Raw genomic sequence first — 12,526 nt, 5'->3', positions numbered from 1 at the left:
AAAAAAAAAAACCACCAGCACACACACTCACACACCAATACCACCTCCGATATCGAGTCTGACAGCCGAAGACACAGCCTCCCTTCTCCCAGTGTCGATTTTTTTATAATCAATCGCCAGTGACCAGTGGGATTGGATTGAACTTGCAGTTCTCAATCGCCACGAAGAAAAGATGCAAATCTAGGTGCCCCCTTCCCTTGTCAGGCCGGTAGTAGGTAGAGAGCGCCACAGATCCCCTTCCTCCTTCCTCTCACTCTCCCAGTTTCCAACGACGGTGAGCATGAGGAAAACCTCCTCTCTGGATTCCTCGCCCAGCCTCGGATGTGAGTTACAGGCATTAGAGGGAAGAGGAGGAGGAGTTGAAGTTTGCATTGAAAAGACTGGCTTTCCATGACGTAGCCACGTGCTTTCAGACCCGTCACCAGTGAGATGCTTCAACCCGCCCGGGGAGGGCAGTGTCACTGCAGTCTCTCTGCTAGTTCCCCTCTTGAAGTCCCCACCGCCAGCACCTGGCCCCAGCATTGGACCCTCTCCCTCCTCTGCCAGCATGAGTTGGCTTGCTGTGTGTTCTTGGAGCATCTAACAGAGTCTTCTGTTAAAAGTGAATTTTGAAAAGGAAAATTAACAATTATAATCAGCAAACTTTTAAAAATACATGGGGGGTGGGGGGACGGGTAGAGGGAAACAGTAGTTTAATACCAAACACTCTTCACAGCCAAAATTAGTTCCACCTTACATTCTCAAAAGCAGCATCTAAAACATTAAGGAAAACTCAAGATCCTTTAGTTCTTATTATTGGAGTTCTACTTAAAGTGTTGTTCAAAAAATATAAACTAGGCATATGACAAATATGCACTTGCAATAAACAGCCTGTTAAAAAGGGCAACCACTAAAATCTAGGTGGCAAGCCATGGGGAGGGTCATATGTGCAATGGAAAATTTATGCATTTTCTAGACAACTCATTATTTTCGAATAATTTTTTTTGTACAGAAAGCACTCTGCTTAAATCACACCTGATTCATTGCTTGTTTCTCTACCTGTTAATTAAACTAACATTAGAAGCTCTCATTAAATTCACTTCTCATCTACACTAATATACAGCCTTGTCACTGGCCACCACAATCTAACCAAACAATAAGGACAAATGTTTCACTTCATCAAGATATAACCCAATTTTCTATTTTCTCAGAAAATCAAAAGATTTTGGGCAGAGCTGTCGATTTATTTTATCTTATTTAGGAAAAAATGCTATGTGCAAAAATAGTACAAACTGTTACAAAAAATAATATTATAAACTTCAGTGTACTCCATACTCAAAATTAACAAATGTCAGCATTTCATCGTATTTGTGAACTGAAGATTTTAGAAAAGTAATATTGACTACTCTCACTCTTGTTAGGTAAATGAATTAAAGTTATGTCAGCTTACTTCCATTTCTATAGGAAAATTGACATAAAAATTTTAACTCTAATTTAAAAATATATATTTAAAATCTCCATTTTAGTTAAAAAAGTTAAAACTGCCTCTACTGGATGAGATTTCAAACTATAATAAACAAATAGATGTAGATTTACATTGTTGAGGATTGACAGAAGAAACTGATTTTAAAGAAAATTAACTCCTTGATTATCAGTTATCAAAAAATGTAAATCTAAGAAACAACTTCCCCACTGCTAGAGTTTTCTAACATTTAGGAGGGATTTTCAGTTCCAAAATTTGCATCCAATATCTGATACTCTTTTGGGAAACATCAGTCAATTTTTAGGTACAATAAAAAAGAGATGTAAAACAAGTAAATTCTATTAAGATTAAGAAACTAGGAAGTTAAATAGTTATGGCCTCAATGTGCCAAAAGAATCATGTCATACAACTTAAAGAAATTAGTATGATTAACTGGAGTCTAAATAAAGTTTGAGAAGTAAAAAGGGACTACTATGAGTTTATGAATTTAATAACAAATGACTTAGGAGAAGCAGGCTGAAAAAATTGATGAGTAGAACTATTTTTTGAAAGAGTAAAACTGGGATAGCATTGCCAAATAATTAGGAAATAATTTTTATATCAATCAATCAGAGACAGTTACCATATGCTGCTTCTATCACATTCTGGAGTCCTGTCGGCGGGGTTGGGGTGTTCCAGAATATCCCAATACATTACCACTGAATATATACCAGAGAAACAGTTGGATTAAAAATATTCACCATTAAGGTCTTCTGAAACTCTCACAGCTCTAAGGTTCCATAAAAGCTTGCTGAGTTCCCTGAGGTATTTCACAAGTAGAGCAAAATCTGGGGAGATGTTCTGTAATTATTGGATCTTTTTGTATGCTGTTTGTGTGAAGAAAGTATTTCTCAAACAGACTCTTCTTGATTTTCCAAATTGGATTCTCTTCTCTACATCATGACAGTGAATTTGATCCCTAGTACAATAACGACTGTCAGAAAGCTATGAATTGCTTTCCTAACATATTGGTGGAAAACCTATTACTTCTTTGTTCTGTGACCTAAAGAACAACATAACAGGTAATTAACTGTGACTACTATTTACTGAAACTATTTTTCTAGGCACAATTGTAGTTGCTTCTCATCTTTTATGCTATTAAAAGGAAGGGAAAATCTTTTATTACAATGGATACAATTTCTATAATTCTTTTATATATTTACTTATGTTACACAGGCTACTATTCACATTATTAAACAACAACAACAACAACAAAAATCACATATTTTTTGTCTAAAAAAGATGGCCTAACACTGATTCAGGTTATCTTTGGTCCAAAGAACTCACAATTTTTGATGAGCTCTGATCGACCCAATTCAATTATTCAATCAATATTTATTGAGCATCTACTCTTTGAAAATAACTGTGCAAGACTCCATGTTGCATGCTAGCCCATTAAATTAAACCAGGTTTCCAGTTATACAATAAAGACTAAAGTGGACCAAGAGTCAACTCAGGTTTCTGGGGGCTTCCAGTTCAGGGATGATCCAAAGATATTTACACTGATCTGAGTTCAGACTGTTATTTAAGATTTTTTTTTTTTTAAGATTTCAAAATGCAAAATGTTTACTTACTCTTTGCCATACTACATTGAAATCAATAGAAAACAAAAATGAAAACTATTATAAATTAAATGTAAACTTTAGAATGCATGTGAATAAAGGTAAGGAAAACCTCATGGTAACTGTAAGAATTAACAGTAAGATCTATAGTATATATAGGTAGAAAAAAATCTTAAGACTGTGTTTTCATGAGACTGAATTAAATAAATTCAGTACTCATAATAAAGTTCATTTAAAATTTAAACTTACCTTCAGCCATATCATAGTAAACAGACCTAAAACTGAGTGTAAAGACCAGAATTTCAAGTCACAAGAAAGTATACATTTTATTTTATTATAGAACATGTGAACTTCTATGAGATTATCAAAAGTCTTTGTAACTGCCTTAGCATGCTTTTTCTAATTGTTCCTGATAATTACTCTTCTTTTGCATTCTTCCTTTTATAAAACCTCATCCCCACCACAGTTTGGGAAGGGCACATGAATACTCAGAGAAAAAATATAATTCCCAGCCTTCGTTGCAGTTAAGTATGGTTGTTGGTTAAGTAAGGAAGTTGCTTGTATTTCACGTCTCTCTTTTATCCTTTCTGTGAGCGGAAAGCAATGCTATGAGCAGCTTTGATACCAAGTATAGGAGGAACACATCTCAGGAATAAAGTACTAAGATAAAAGAATCCTGGGACCTTGAACAGAGCCACCAACTTATCCTGGACTGCCTAGCATCCGCACTGTGAGATGGCAGAAATAAATTTTTGTTTTGTGTGAGCCACTGTATTTTTCTGTGAATTTGTTATAGCAGCTTATCCTAACTATCTTATGGACTGGTCTGGTATTAATGACAACACACTTATATTTGGGTTATTTACTTATATTAAAAAAAAAATTTAAAAACACAGGTATATCATGTATAACTTCTGGCTTTATTTACAGTCTGACACTTTCTTTTTCATTCACTAATCTCTTAGCTGCCTCTTAGAAACCACTCTTGCTTATTTTCTCTGCCAGTGCAAACATCCCATTGTCAGATGTTACTTCCCTTTGTCTCCTCTGCCCTGCTTTCTGCCCATCAGATGTAACCTATAACAGTTTAGAGCTTATAATTATAACAATGAAGCCTTGACCACTAAAGGGGAAGAAAGAGTTGATCAGAAAGAGATGAAGAAGACCAATGTGTAAATAAGGCCTCACTGTCTATATTTATCTTCTAAATCTTTTTCAAAAAGATGGTACCTTTGTTGTTTGCACACTTATTCCTTCTCTATTGTTGGTATTAACCATTATTATCACTTTTTAAGGAATAATTCTACTACTCATTAGTACCATTTTCATCCTCTCCCCATGTTCCTACACTGACTCATGACATAGAAAACCTCTGTTCCTAAGTCCTGGAGGGAATAGTCTAGAAAGGTAATGCCAGTCCTTCTCTCTGCCCCGTCCCAATTTCTCAATGAAGAAGAAATGACTTAAGTATCCACCCCTTCTCTCTTTCTCTCTCTTTAAATCTGCCTGCCTGCAAAAGTTTTCAGACTCCTCTGTTTCAGTTCCTCTCTGCAGGATGCATTGGTCTGCCTGGGAGCCAAGAGCCTGTCTTCTAGAAGCAGGTCTGGAAACAAATCTCTCTCTGAACTCATTATGGAAGCTTGTAGCAGACATCATCAGTGCCTCACATATATTTCTTTCATCCTACCATATCAGTGTGCTCTGGTTGACTTCCAGCTTCCAGCATTTCCATCTCCAAACCCCGGGAATTTTTGTCCAAACCATGGGAAGGCCCTTCTGTCCCGGCACTCACGGAAAAGCCAGGAATTAGCACTCCCTAGGAGAATTTCTCCATGACTAAATACTTCAGCTCCCTTATCCCTTTATAGGGATAATGATGAGATGTGTTTTATATTCTTTCCCAAATTTTCTTTGTGCATTAAGACAGTCTCCCATCGTGATAGTTGGCTCATCAGCACACTATTGGCCCTCTCCTTTTCTCATCCCCAACTCATCATTAATATTCACTCCCAAGTAAACTGCTTGTACTAAAATCTTTGTCCTATGTGGAAACTCAAAGCAGGACACAGTCACAGAGGAAAGGCGGGGTTTCTGGATATACGTACCTTCTCTCCAGATCCAAACTCTTCCTTGAGCAGTTATTGCAATTTCTAGATGTGGGGAAGTATTTAGGGAAACCAATTCTTGTCCACAAATCAAATTTCATTCTCCGAAACAACCTTATCAGTAATAAAACTAAAACTAATGTTTATTGTTTTCATCTTTCTAACTCTCGTGATTATGTTTTTTAATTGAATCTGAACTCAGAAGTTAGTGGTGGGAAGGCAGAATGAATTATCATGTTTTAAAACCCCCATATACTAGAAAATAACATAAGAAAAAAAACCCCTCCTCTTTGTTCTTTTCATGTTCAGAGAGTACAGTAATAAAACAGTGAGGAATCCGCCAAGAGATACAGGAAAAAAATAGGTGAATTCCCTTGAGTCCTCAGAAATATGACTTCTCTTGACGAAATGCCACAAGGCTTCATTTCTCACGTAAACAAACTTTATCTTAGCCCATATTGATATGCCTGACTGTAAAGCCCCAATTCTCTGTACAGCTCCACTAAGAGTCCAGAGGACCCTTCTTTGCATCTTCTGAGGTAGAAGGGAGTTAATCTTACACAAGAAGGATTGGCCATAAACAATTTGAGGACCTATGCAGCATAATCCATTATATTAATGTCTCTAGGCTTTATAACCCATGCCTCCTATTAATAAACTTATTAAACCTTCTTTAATGTGATTTAAATTTTAATATAAATTAGATGTCTTGACTAAAACCAAATTAAAGCAATGATAATTTTTTACAGACTACTTCAAGGTACACTCCACTTTCTCCTCACTAACCCAAAATTTTATTATGCCTTATTCTAGGGAATTATGTCCCCACTTTAAAAAAAAAATTGATGTCTATGATTTGAAGTGTTCTATAAGGAAACCATATTTTCTGTAAATAGAATTCTGTTCCTTCATCTCTGTAACTATTGAGTAAGACAACTTTGGATATATCTTTTTAAATTCATCATTTTAATTTACAGTGGAGAAATTTGTCCACTGAACCGTCTCAATTTTGGGAGACATTTGTATATTCCAAAATTTAGAATATTGTTTATCCTGGACAATAGTTCACTTTCTAAAATTTGGATAACTGGAGAATATGAGTAATATTATTGAATATGTGCCTAAATAGAAGAGGTACATTCCTCTGTATAATGAATTGTCTATAGTCAACTCAGCACCACCAACCTATTTTAAGTTTGCTTCAAGAAGCCGGTAATACATTTCCCAGAATACCTTTTCTGTGTGGTTCCAGGTTGGCTCTCTGCATTGAAAGGCCCTGAAATGAGATTTGCAAGGCAGAAGAGACTAAAAGTTCCATTCTCTGAAGGCAATGTGAAATTCACAGTGGATTCCTGGTGCATCCTTGAGAACATAGCTTTCCTAAGAATCGTGGCAGCATCCCAATCAACTCTTAAGAGTGACCGCTTTCAGTGCTTCAGGCTGAGATCATAGATAACAGTTGACCTGACTTTCATTCCTAGCTTAACCAACTATTCTAACTTCCCAGTTGCCAGTTGCCATATTAAAAAGCTTTGAAACCAGAATACATCAAATGACTTCAGTTTTCCTGACTTTTCTCAGATGGATACACTGCATTTTCTCTGCCTAGGTTCAAAGCCATTTACAAATACCTGGTACCTCACTGATAAAAAATTATCTTTGAATTCGTGATGGTTTACTTGATACTTAAACATGTAGTATGATAATGAGACATTTAATCCAGTATCCAAATGTTTTGTCACACACTATTAAATGTATAAAGAGGGATTATTTCTTCCTATAAGTATTTGCTGATTATCCCACCCAACATGAACTTCCAACTGGCCACTTTTTGGAGGAAATCAAGTTGAATCTGCAGTACTTTTCACTTTGAATTGAATGAAAATTACTTCATTCAGTTATTTCTTATATTTCCTCAAAAAGAGATCTATAAAATCAAATTCAATTCTCACAAGAAAATGCATAGAATTATTTGTAAACCAAAATTCATTGTCATTAAGTTAAAATGTGTCATTCATAAAGCAATTTATCAAAATTAATATAAAATGGCAATTCAAAAAACTGCATCTTATATTCTAATATTTAGTTTACAATGTAAATAAAGAAAAATGCCAACTCAGAGAGAATTCACATTTCAAAAAATAAATGCACAATTCTGTTGGACCACAAATTTCCATAAGTTAAAAATTAAAGCTATTTAACTTGCTTAATACAGCATCATACTTATCTTAGATGTAAAGATGTATACATGTTTAATTATTTATATCTTGAATTGTAATTTCTACATAAATTGAGATTCTGAAGATAATATTATGAGACAAAAATACCATTTTTTGTTCATGACATCCTCATGAACATTTACAATAGTGTAGACTTAAGTGCACATAATTGGATTGTTGTTCCTGCAGAAGTGAAAAATGTTTAAAATATTGTTTTTGGACATTGATTTGGTATAATGCATTATTGGCATCTGGACAATAATGCACTTTCACTATATTACTTGTCTCAATGAGATAAACAATAGAACACACACATATGTATAATGATTCAAGATAATTACTACTTAGAATTAACTTTGTTTTTATTAAATAAACATGGCAATAAACAATACATAATTAATTAGTCAAGCATGTCCAGGCCAATATACTAGGTTATATTTAAAGAATTTATAATTTGGATATAGTTAAAATAAAAATATATAAAAATTATATTTTAACTTCAATATCAATCATTTTCTTTTAATTAATAGCCATTGTTCAAACTCTGATACACACTAGGGTTGTTTTTTTTTTATTTTTATTTTAACTTTTTAAATAGTATGTGCTTTATATAGACATTTCCAAATTTTTGGATGTGTTTGTTTTAAAATTTCAGAAGTAAATTGAGTCTGATATTATTCCATTAAGGAAATATTTTAAAGTAATATTTTCAAATATGTTCAGGTAGTGGAAAGTGAGAAGTCATGGCGCTCAGTGGAGAGCCACATGAAATATTGTTATAGTAAACTTAAAGTTATTAAACACATTTTTCTGAAAATATTCATACTTCATTAAAGTGTGAACATTAGCAGCAGCAAGCACCAAAATTTCAAGTCAAAATTGAGAGAAAAAATAAAATTGAAAAACTACTCCATCAATCATGTTTCAGTTTTATTTCCTACAATAGGAGACAAAAGACCACTACTTGCAGCAAAATATGATTGTTTAATTCTTGAACACTGAAACTACAAAGACAGCTAACCAAGGGGATATGAATCAGGACTAAAATGCAAGCTGTGCTCCATTTGTTAAGTCAGTGTCCTAGGCATTAGGCTAGACATTTTCTTACTGGTTCACCTGGGGCAGTCTTTTTTCTTATTGGTTCTCTTGAGGCAATGCCTTTTTCTAATTGGCCAGCCCAAAATGTCTGCTTATTCTGACTGATCAGCCTAGGAGGGGTGACTGTTTTCTAACTGGTCCATCCAGAGGAGACTTCTGCTCTGATTTTCACAGAGCCCTGGATTCATGGTCTTTCTGCTTATGTACCAACTGGGCCAAGGAGACATATAAGAAGTATCCATGAAACCAAGGAGACCCTTCTCTAGAGAAGAATATTTTCAGTCACATAAGATTGATCCAAGAAAATAGACTGAGATTCAGAAAGAATGGTGAGTTTTGAACACAGTATAAAGTTTTAAAATTTATATTGTTGCTCATTTTCCACCTTTTTCTAATTAGTCAGCCCAGAGGCTAATGTGCTTGATGATATTCTAAATAAATTATTTGCCATTCCTTAAAACTGAGTGCTAATCATTGAACAAATTAATGTTCTTCATACCAGAGTCTATTCTCAAACACCTCTCTACAACCTATTATATGTTGATTTCTGCACATGACGAATATTTATATCAAACCATACAAAAGCCAACATTGAATGGCATTCAGCTCAAGCAAAGTGGACCACTGGTCTGTATCTAATGTATTTGAGGATTAATAGTTCTATCTATTTAAAAAATGTTTACAAGTCTACATTATGCATGCCTGTCGATTTTATCTCCATCATTTAGCCAGCCAATTCACTGGAAATTTGGCCAGCCTCTAGGAGTGTTAGAAAATCTGTTTCTGAGTCTCTAGAATATTTCAGCTTTTTCTTCATGAGATCAACCAATGAAAGTTTAAAAATTCAGACCATCTCCATTAATTCTCTTCTTGTAACTTCTCTAATTTCTCTCTCTTCTTCTCTCTCTCTGTAATATGTAGCTTGCATGAACACACACATGAACACAGCTATTTGAACTTAATTTTTCTTAAATTGACCATTCATTTTTGTCATGTTTAAAAAAGAATTAAGAGACATGGTGCTGCCTGCAGAAAGGGCCTTTGTGGGTGTTTCTTTAAAAACAGTATTTAGGGACATAAGGATGTGGTACAGGTTTGGACCACTTCCACAAAACGGGCTGAGTAAAATCCTATGCGGTTTGGCTTTTAAATAGTATTTCCAGGGCCAACACTTCATTTCTCTTATCTCCTTCCCACAACTTCCATCCACACTGGAATTAGAGAAAATGAACAAGTTAACCAGCAAGTCATGAACAAAAAGCCTCATTAAACCTATGCACTCATCAATTTTATATTTGTATGTCTAAAATTAGGCTAATTTGTAGAAAAACATCACAAGATGTATTTTCATTTTAAGCTATTCTTCACAATAATTTATAAGCTCTGTCTTTTAATTATCCCTCTATTATGATTTCTGTCTTTTTTATTATCTTTTTGTCTTTGATATCTATATTATTTTTTTATTCCTGTTTTCATTTAAAAGTGTCGTGCTCTGAAAAAATGGTGTGTTGAGACTTCCATAGGGCCTCGTTCATGGTTAATTTTTAATCTCTGGTAACTCTTAAGATTTTTCTCTTTCCCTTTGATGATTGACAGTTTCTCCACGGTGTGCCTGTGAGTGGATTTATATTTATTGAGCCTACATTCTATTCAGTGTATACTCTTCTTCAGTTCCAAAATTCTCAGTTATTATCTCTTCAGATATTTATTCTTTGCCATTCTCTCATTCTCTTTTCCTGGATATTCTAATACAAAAATATTGTAAATATTGTTCCCTTCTTTCTTTATGTCTTTGGTTCATGATTTCTTGCTCACACTTGATGTAAGTTGTGTTTTTATTTCTCTATTTAAGCATCTTAAACATATTCATATTAAAGTCTCTGTCATATTGCTCTATGAAGTAAAAATAACATGGACTGAATTCACATTTGATTGTTGATTCAGTTAGTGTTCTTTCTTAGCATGCGATTCAACAATATGTTGGAATTTTGGCTTTTAGAGCACGGCAAGAAGATTTTTGTTTAGATTTTCGGTTTTCTCTCCTCCCTGTTCTCCCTCACTGCCTAATGATTGCCTCCATTCAGCACTTCCTAGACCACAGTCTAGATCAGAACTGATGGCATCACTGATCCTCACAAGATTCAGTGATACTCAAGATACTAAATCTCCAAGGCAGTACTTGACCATGAGGACTTGTCTTTATCTACCCACATCCCTGAGCACATAACTGTTCAAGTCCTGGGAGGTAGCAAGAACAATTGTATTTCAGAGTCCACTGATAAGATGGGGAGTCCCAGCCCAGCCTCTGGTCTCCAGATACTATTACCTCTCAAGAACCAAACTCCCAGCTGCTTCTGCTCGATCTGAGGCTTACTGTGGCCTCAGCCTCCACCTCTCATGGGAGTTTTTATTCTATTTCTCATCTTTGAAAATATCAGTCTTGATTTTTGACCTTAGCCATGTAATTTTGGTTTCTAGTTTTTATATTATAGCCATTACTGCCATGTGATTGGAGAAGAACAGGTAACTTAAGATGTGAATTTAATGTGCCATATATATTAACTGTCTAAACATCACCAACTTTAATCATAAGTGTTTATTAACAAAGATTAAATGGAAAGAGCAGCAAGGGATGTACAACTATTTTTTTTTTTCACTAATATGGGGGATATCAGCCCTAACTTCTCTATTGCTCACTCCTTTAATAATCTCTCTGACTTTATAAACTTCTTGTTCTAAAGCTTTAGCATCTGTATGGCCAACTGCCGACTAGCCATTGCCAATTAACAGTTTCATTTGGTAAGAAAAATATTTTTTTCAAGATTTTTTTAGTTGTAAGTGACAGAAATTCAACTCTAACTATTGACTCCATTAAGTATGAAAAAAGCGAAATTTTCACTTATCCTCAAGGCTGAAAGAAAAACAGGTTTTCTGTCTATTATTTTTATTTCTCTCAAAGTGTCAACTTTATTTTATCAGAGAATTTTGCTCCAAAAGTTTGGGGAAAATTACTTTTGGAAGCTCCTGGGTCTTATCGAGAAGGTTTGAGACTTTTTCTCTGGACTCAAGTTTAGAAATTCTAGGGGTTTGTTCTAACTGATCCATTTTAGGTTAGTTGATCAGCTCTGGGCCAATTAAAGTAGTCATGGGTATAGAATATGTAATAACATGGCAGCACTCATTCATACCACATGGATAAAATGGGACAGCGCTGATCTTGGCAGGCAAAAGAAAAGATTTTCATCATGGTTTTTAAATTAACATGAAAATAAAGATTATTTTTGAACTCACAGGAAACAAAGATCATATCAGTCAGCTTTTGATTCAGGAATGAGAAATAACTCTCTTTCAAACACTCAAATCAACCAAGGCTCAATTTGATCAATGTGCTTAAGCTTCAAATTTGAATTACATTAAGAATGTAATACAGGCAATTAACTGCTTAGAAAGTCATTGGAACCAATGGAGGAACTGACGTCAGTAGGGCTGGCACTGAACAGTTAACTCGGGGACAAAAGAGGACAATGAATTATAGAAGTGTCAGGCAATCTAGACTAAAATGTTGACAATAATTATACTTAGTGAGTCATTTTTTTAGGTAATAGGAAGATTTAAAAAGTATTCTCAGAAACTCCCTTCTTTACTTTCAAAAAATTAAGAAGAAATGAGTGCTGTTAGGGAATTTTTCAGATAAATATTACATTGATTAAGATTTGAAATAAGATCAGTGACCTCTGAAATTTTTAGAGCTATATTCTACATGCTCAATTTGTGTGATTTAGAATTCTGCTCCCTCATGGTAAAAGACTCTGTGTTTTATCTGTGCCTTGTGTTTTATGTATTATTTGTGCTTGCTTCTTTCCTCATTGCATGTAACAAAGTCAGCCTATTAAAAGATATTTGCAAGAATATAGAAGAGTAAATTAAGTTGAAAATACACCAAGATTCAATCTGATCAATGTGCTTAAGCTGCAAATTTGAATTCTCAGGCAGCAGGGCAAAAAAAGGAAAACGTGATAAATTATAAAAGTTTTATTATAG

The 12,526-nt window shown here is 34.5% G+C and overlaps 1 protein-coding gene across 3 annotated transcripts in view; it reads right to left on the bottom strand.

The window, feature by feature from the left end:
- FGF14 (fibroblast growth factor 14) overlaps positions 1-335 on the bottom strand; it is a 580,805-nt gene extending 580,470 nt beyond the window's left edge. Inside the window, exon 1 of one of the 3 annotated variants that reach the window (XM_023532434.1) lies at positions 32-335. The gene's annotated coding sequence lies outside the window, so the exon portion shown is untranslated. The remainder of the gene's footprint in view (positions 1-31) is intronic. The other 2 variants (XM_023532435.1, XM_023532436.1) reach the window with 2 other exon arrangements.
- Positions 336-12,526: the final 12,191 nt, after the last annotated feature.

This window comes from Pteropus vampyrus, unplaced genomic scaffold (assembly GCF_000151845.1).
Source record: "Pteropus vampyrus isolate Shadow unplaced genomic scaffold, Pvam_2.0 Scaffold83, whole genome shotgun sequence".
Lineage (NCBI taxonomy): Eukaryota > Metazoa > Chordata > Mammalia > Chiroptera > Pteropodidae > Pteropus > Pteropus vampyrus.
Note: the sequence above shows the minus strand (reverse complement) of the source record. Positions and strands in the feature narration are given on the sequence as shown.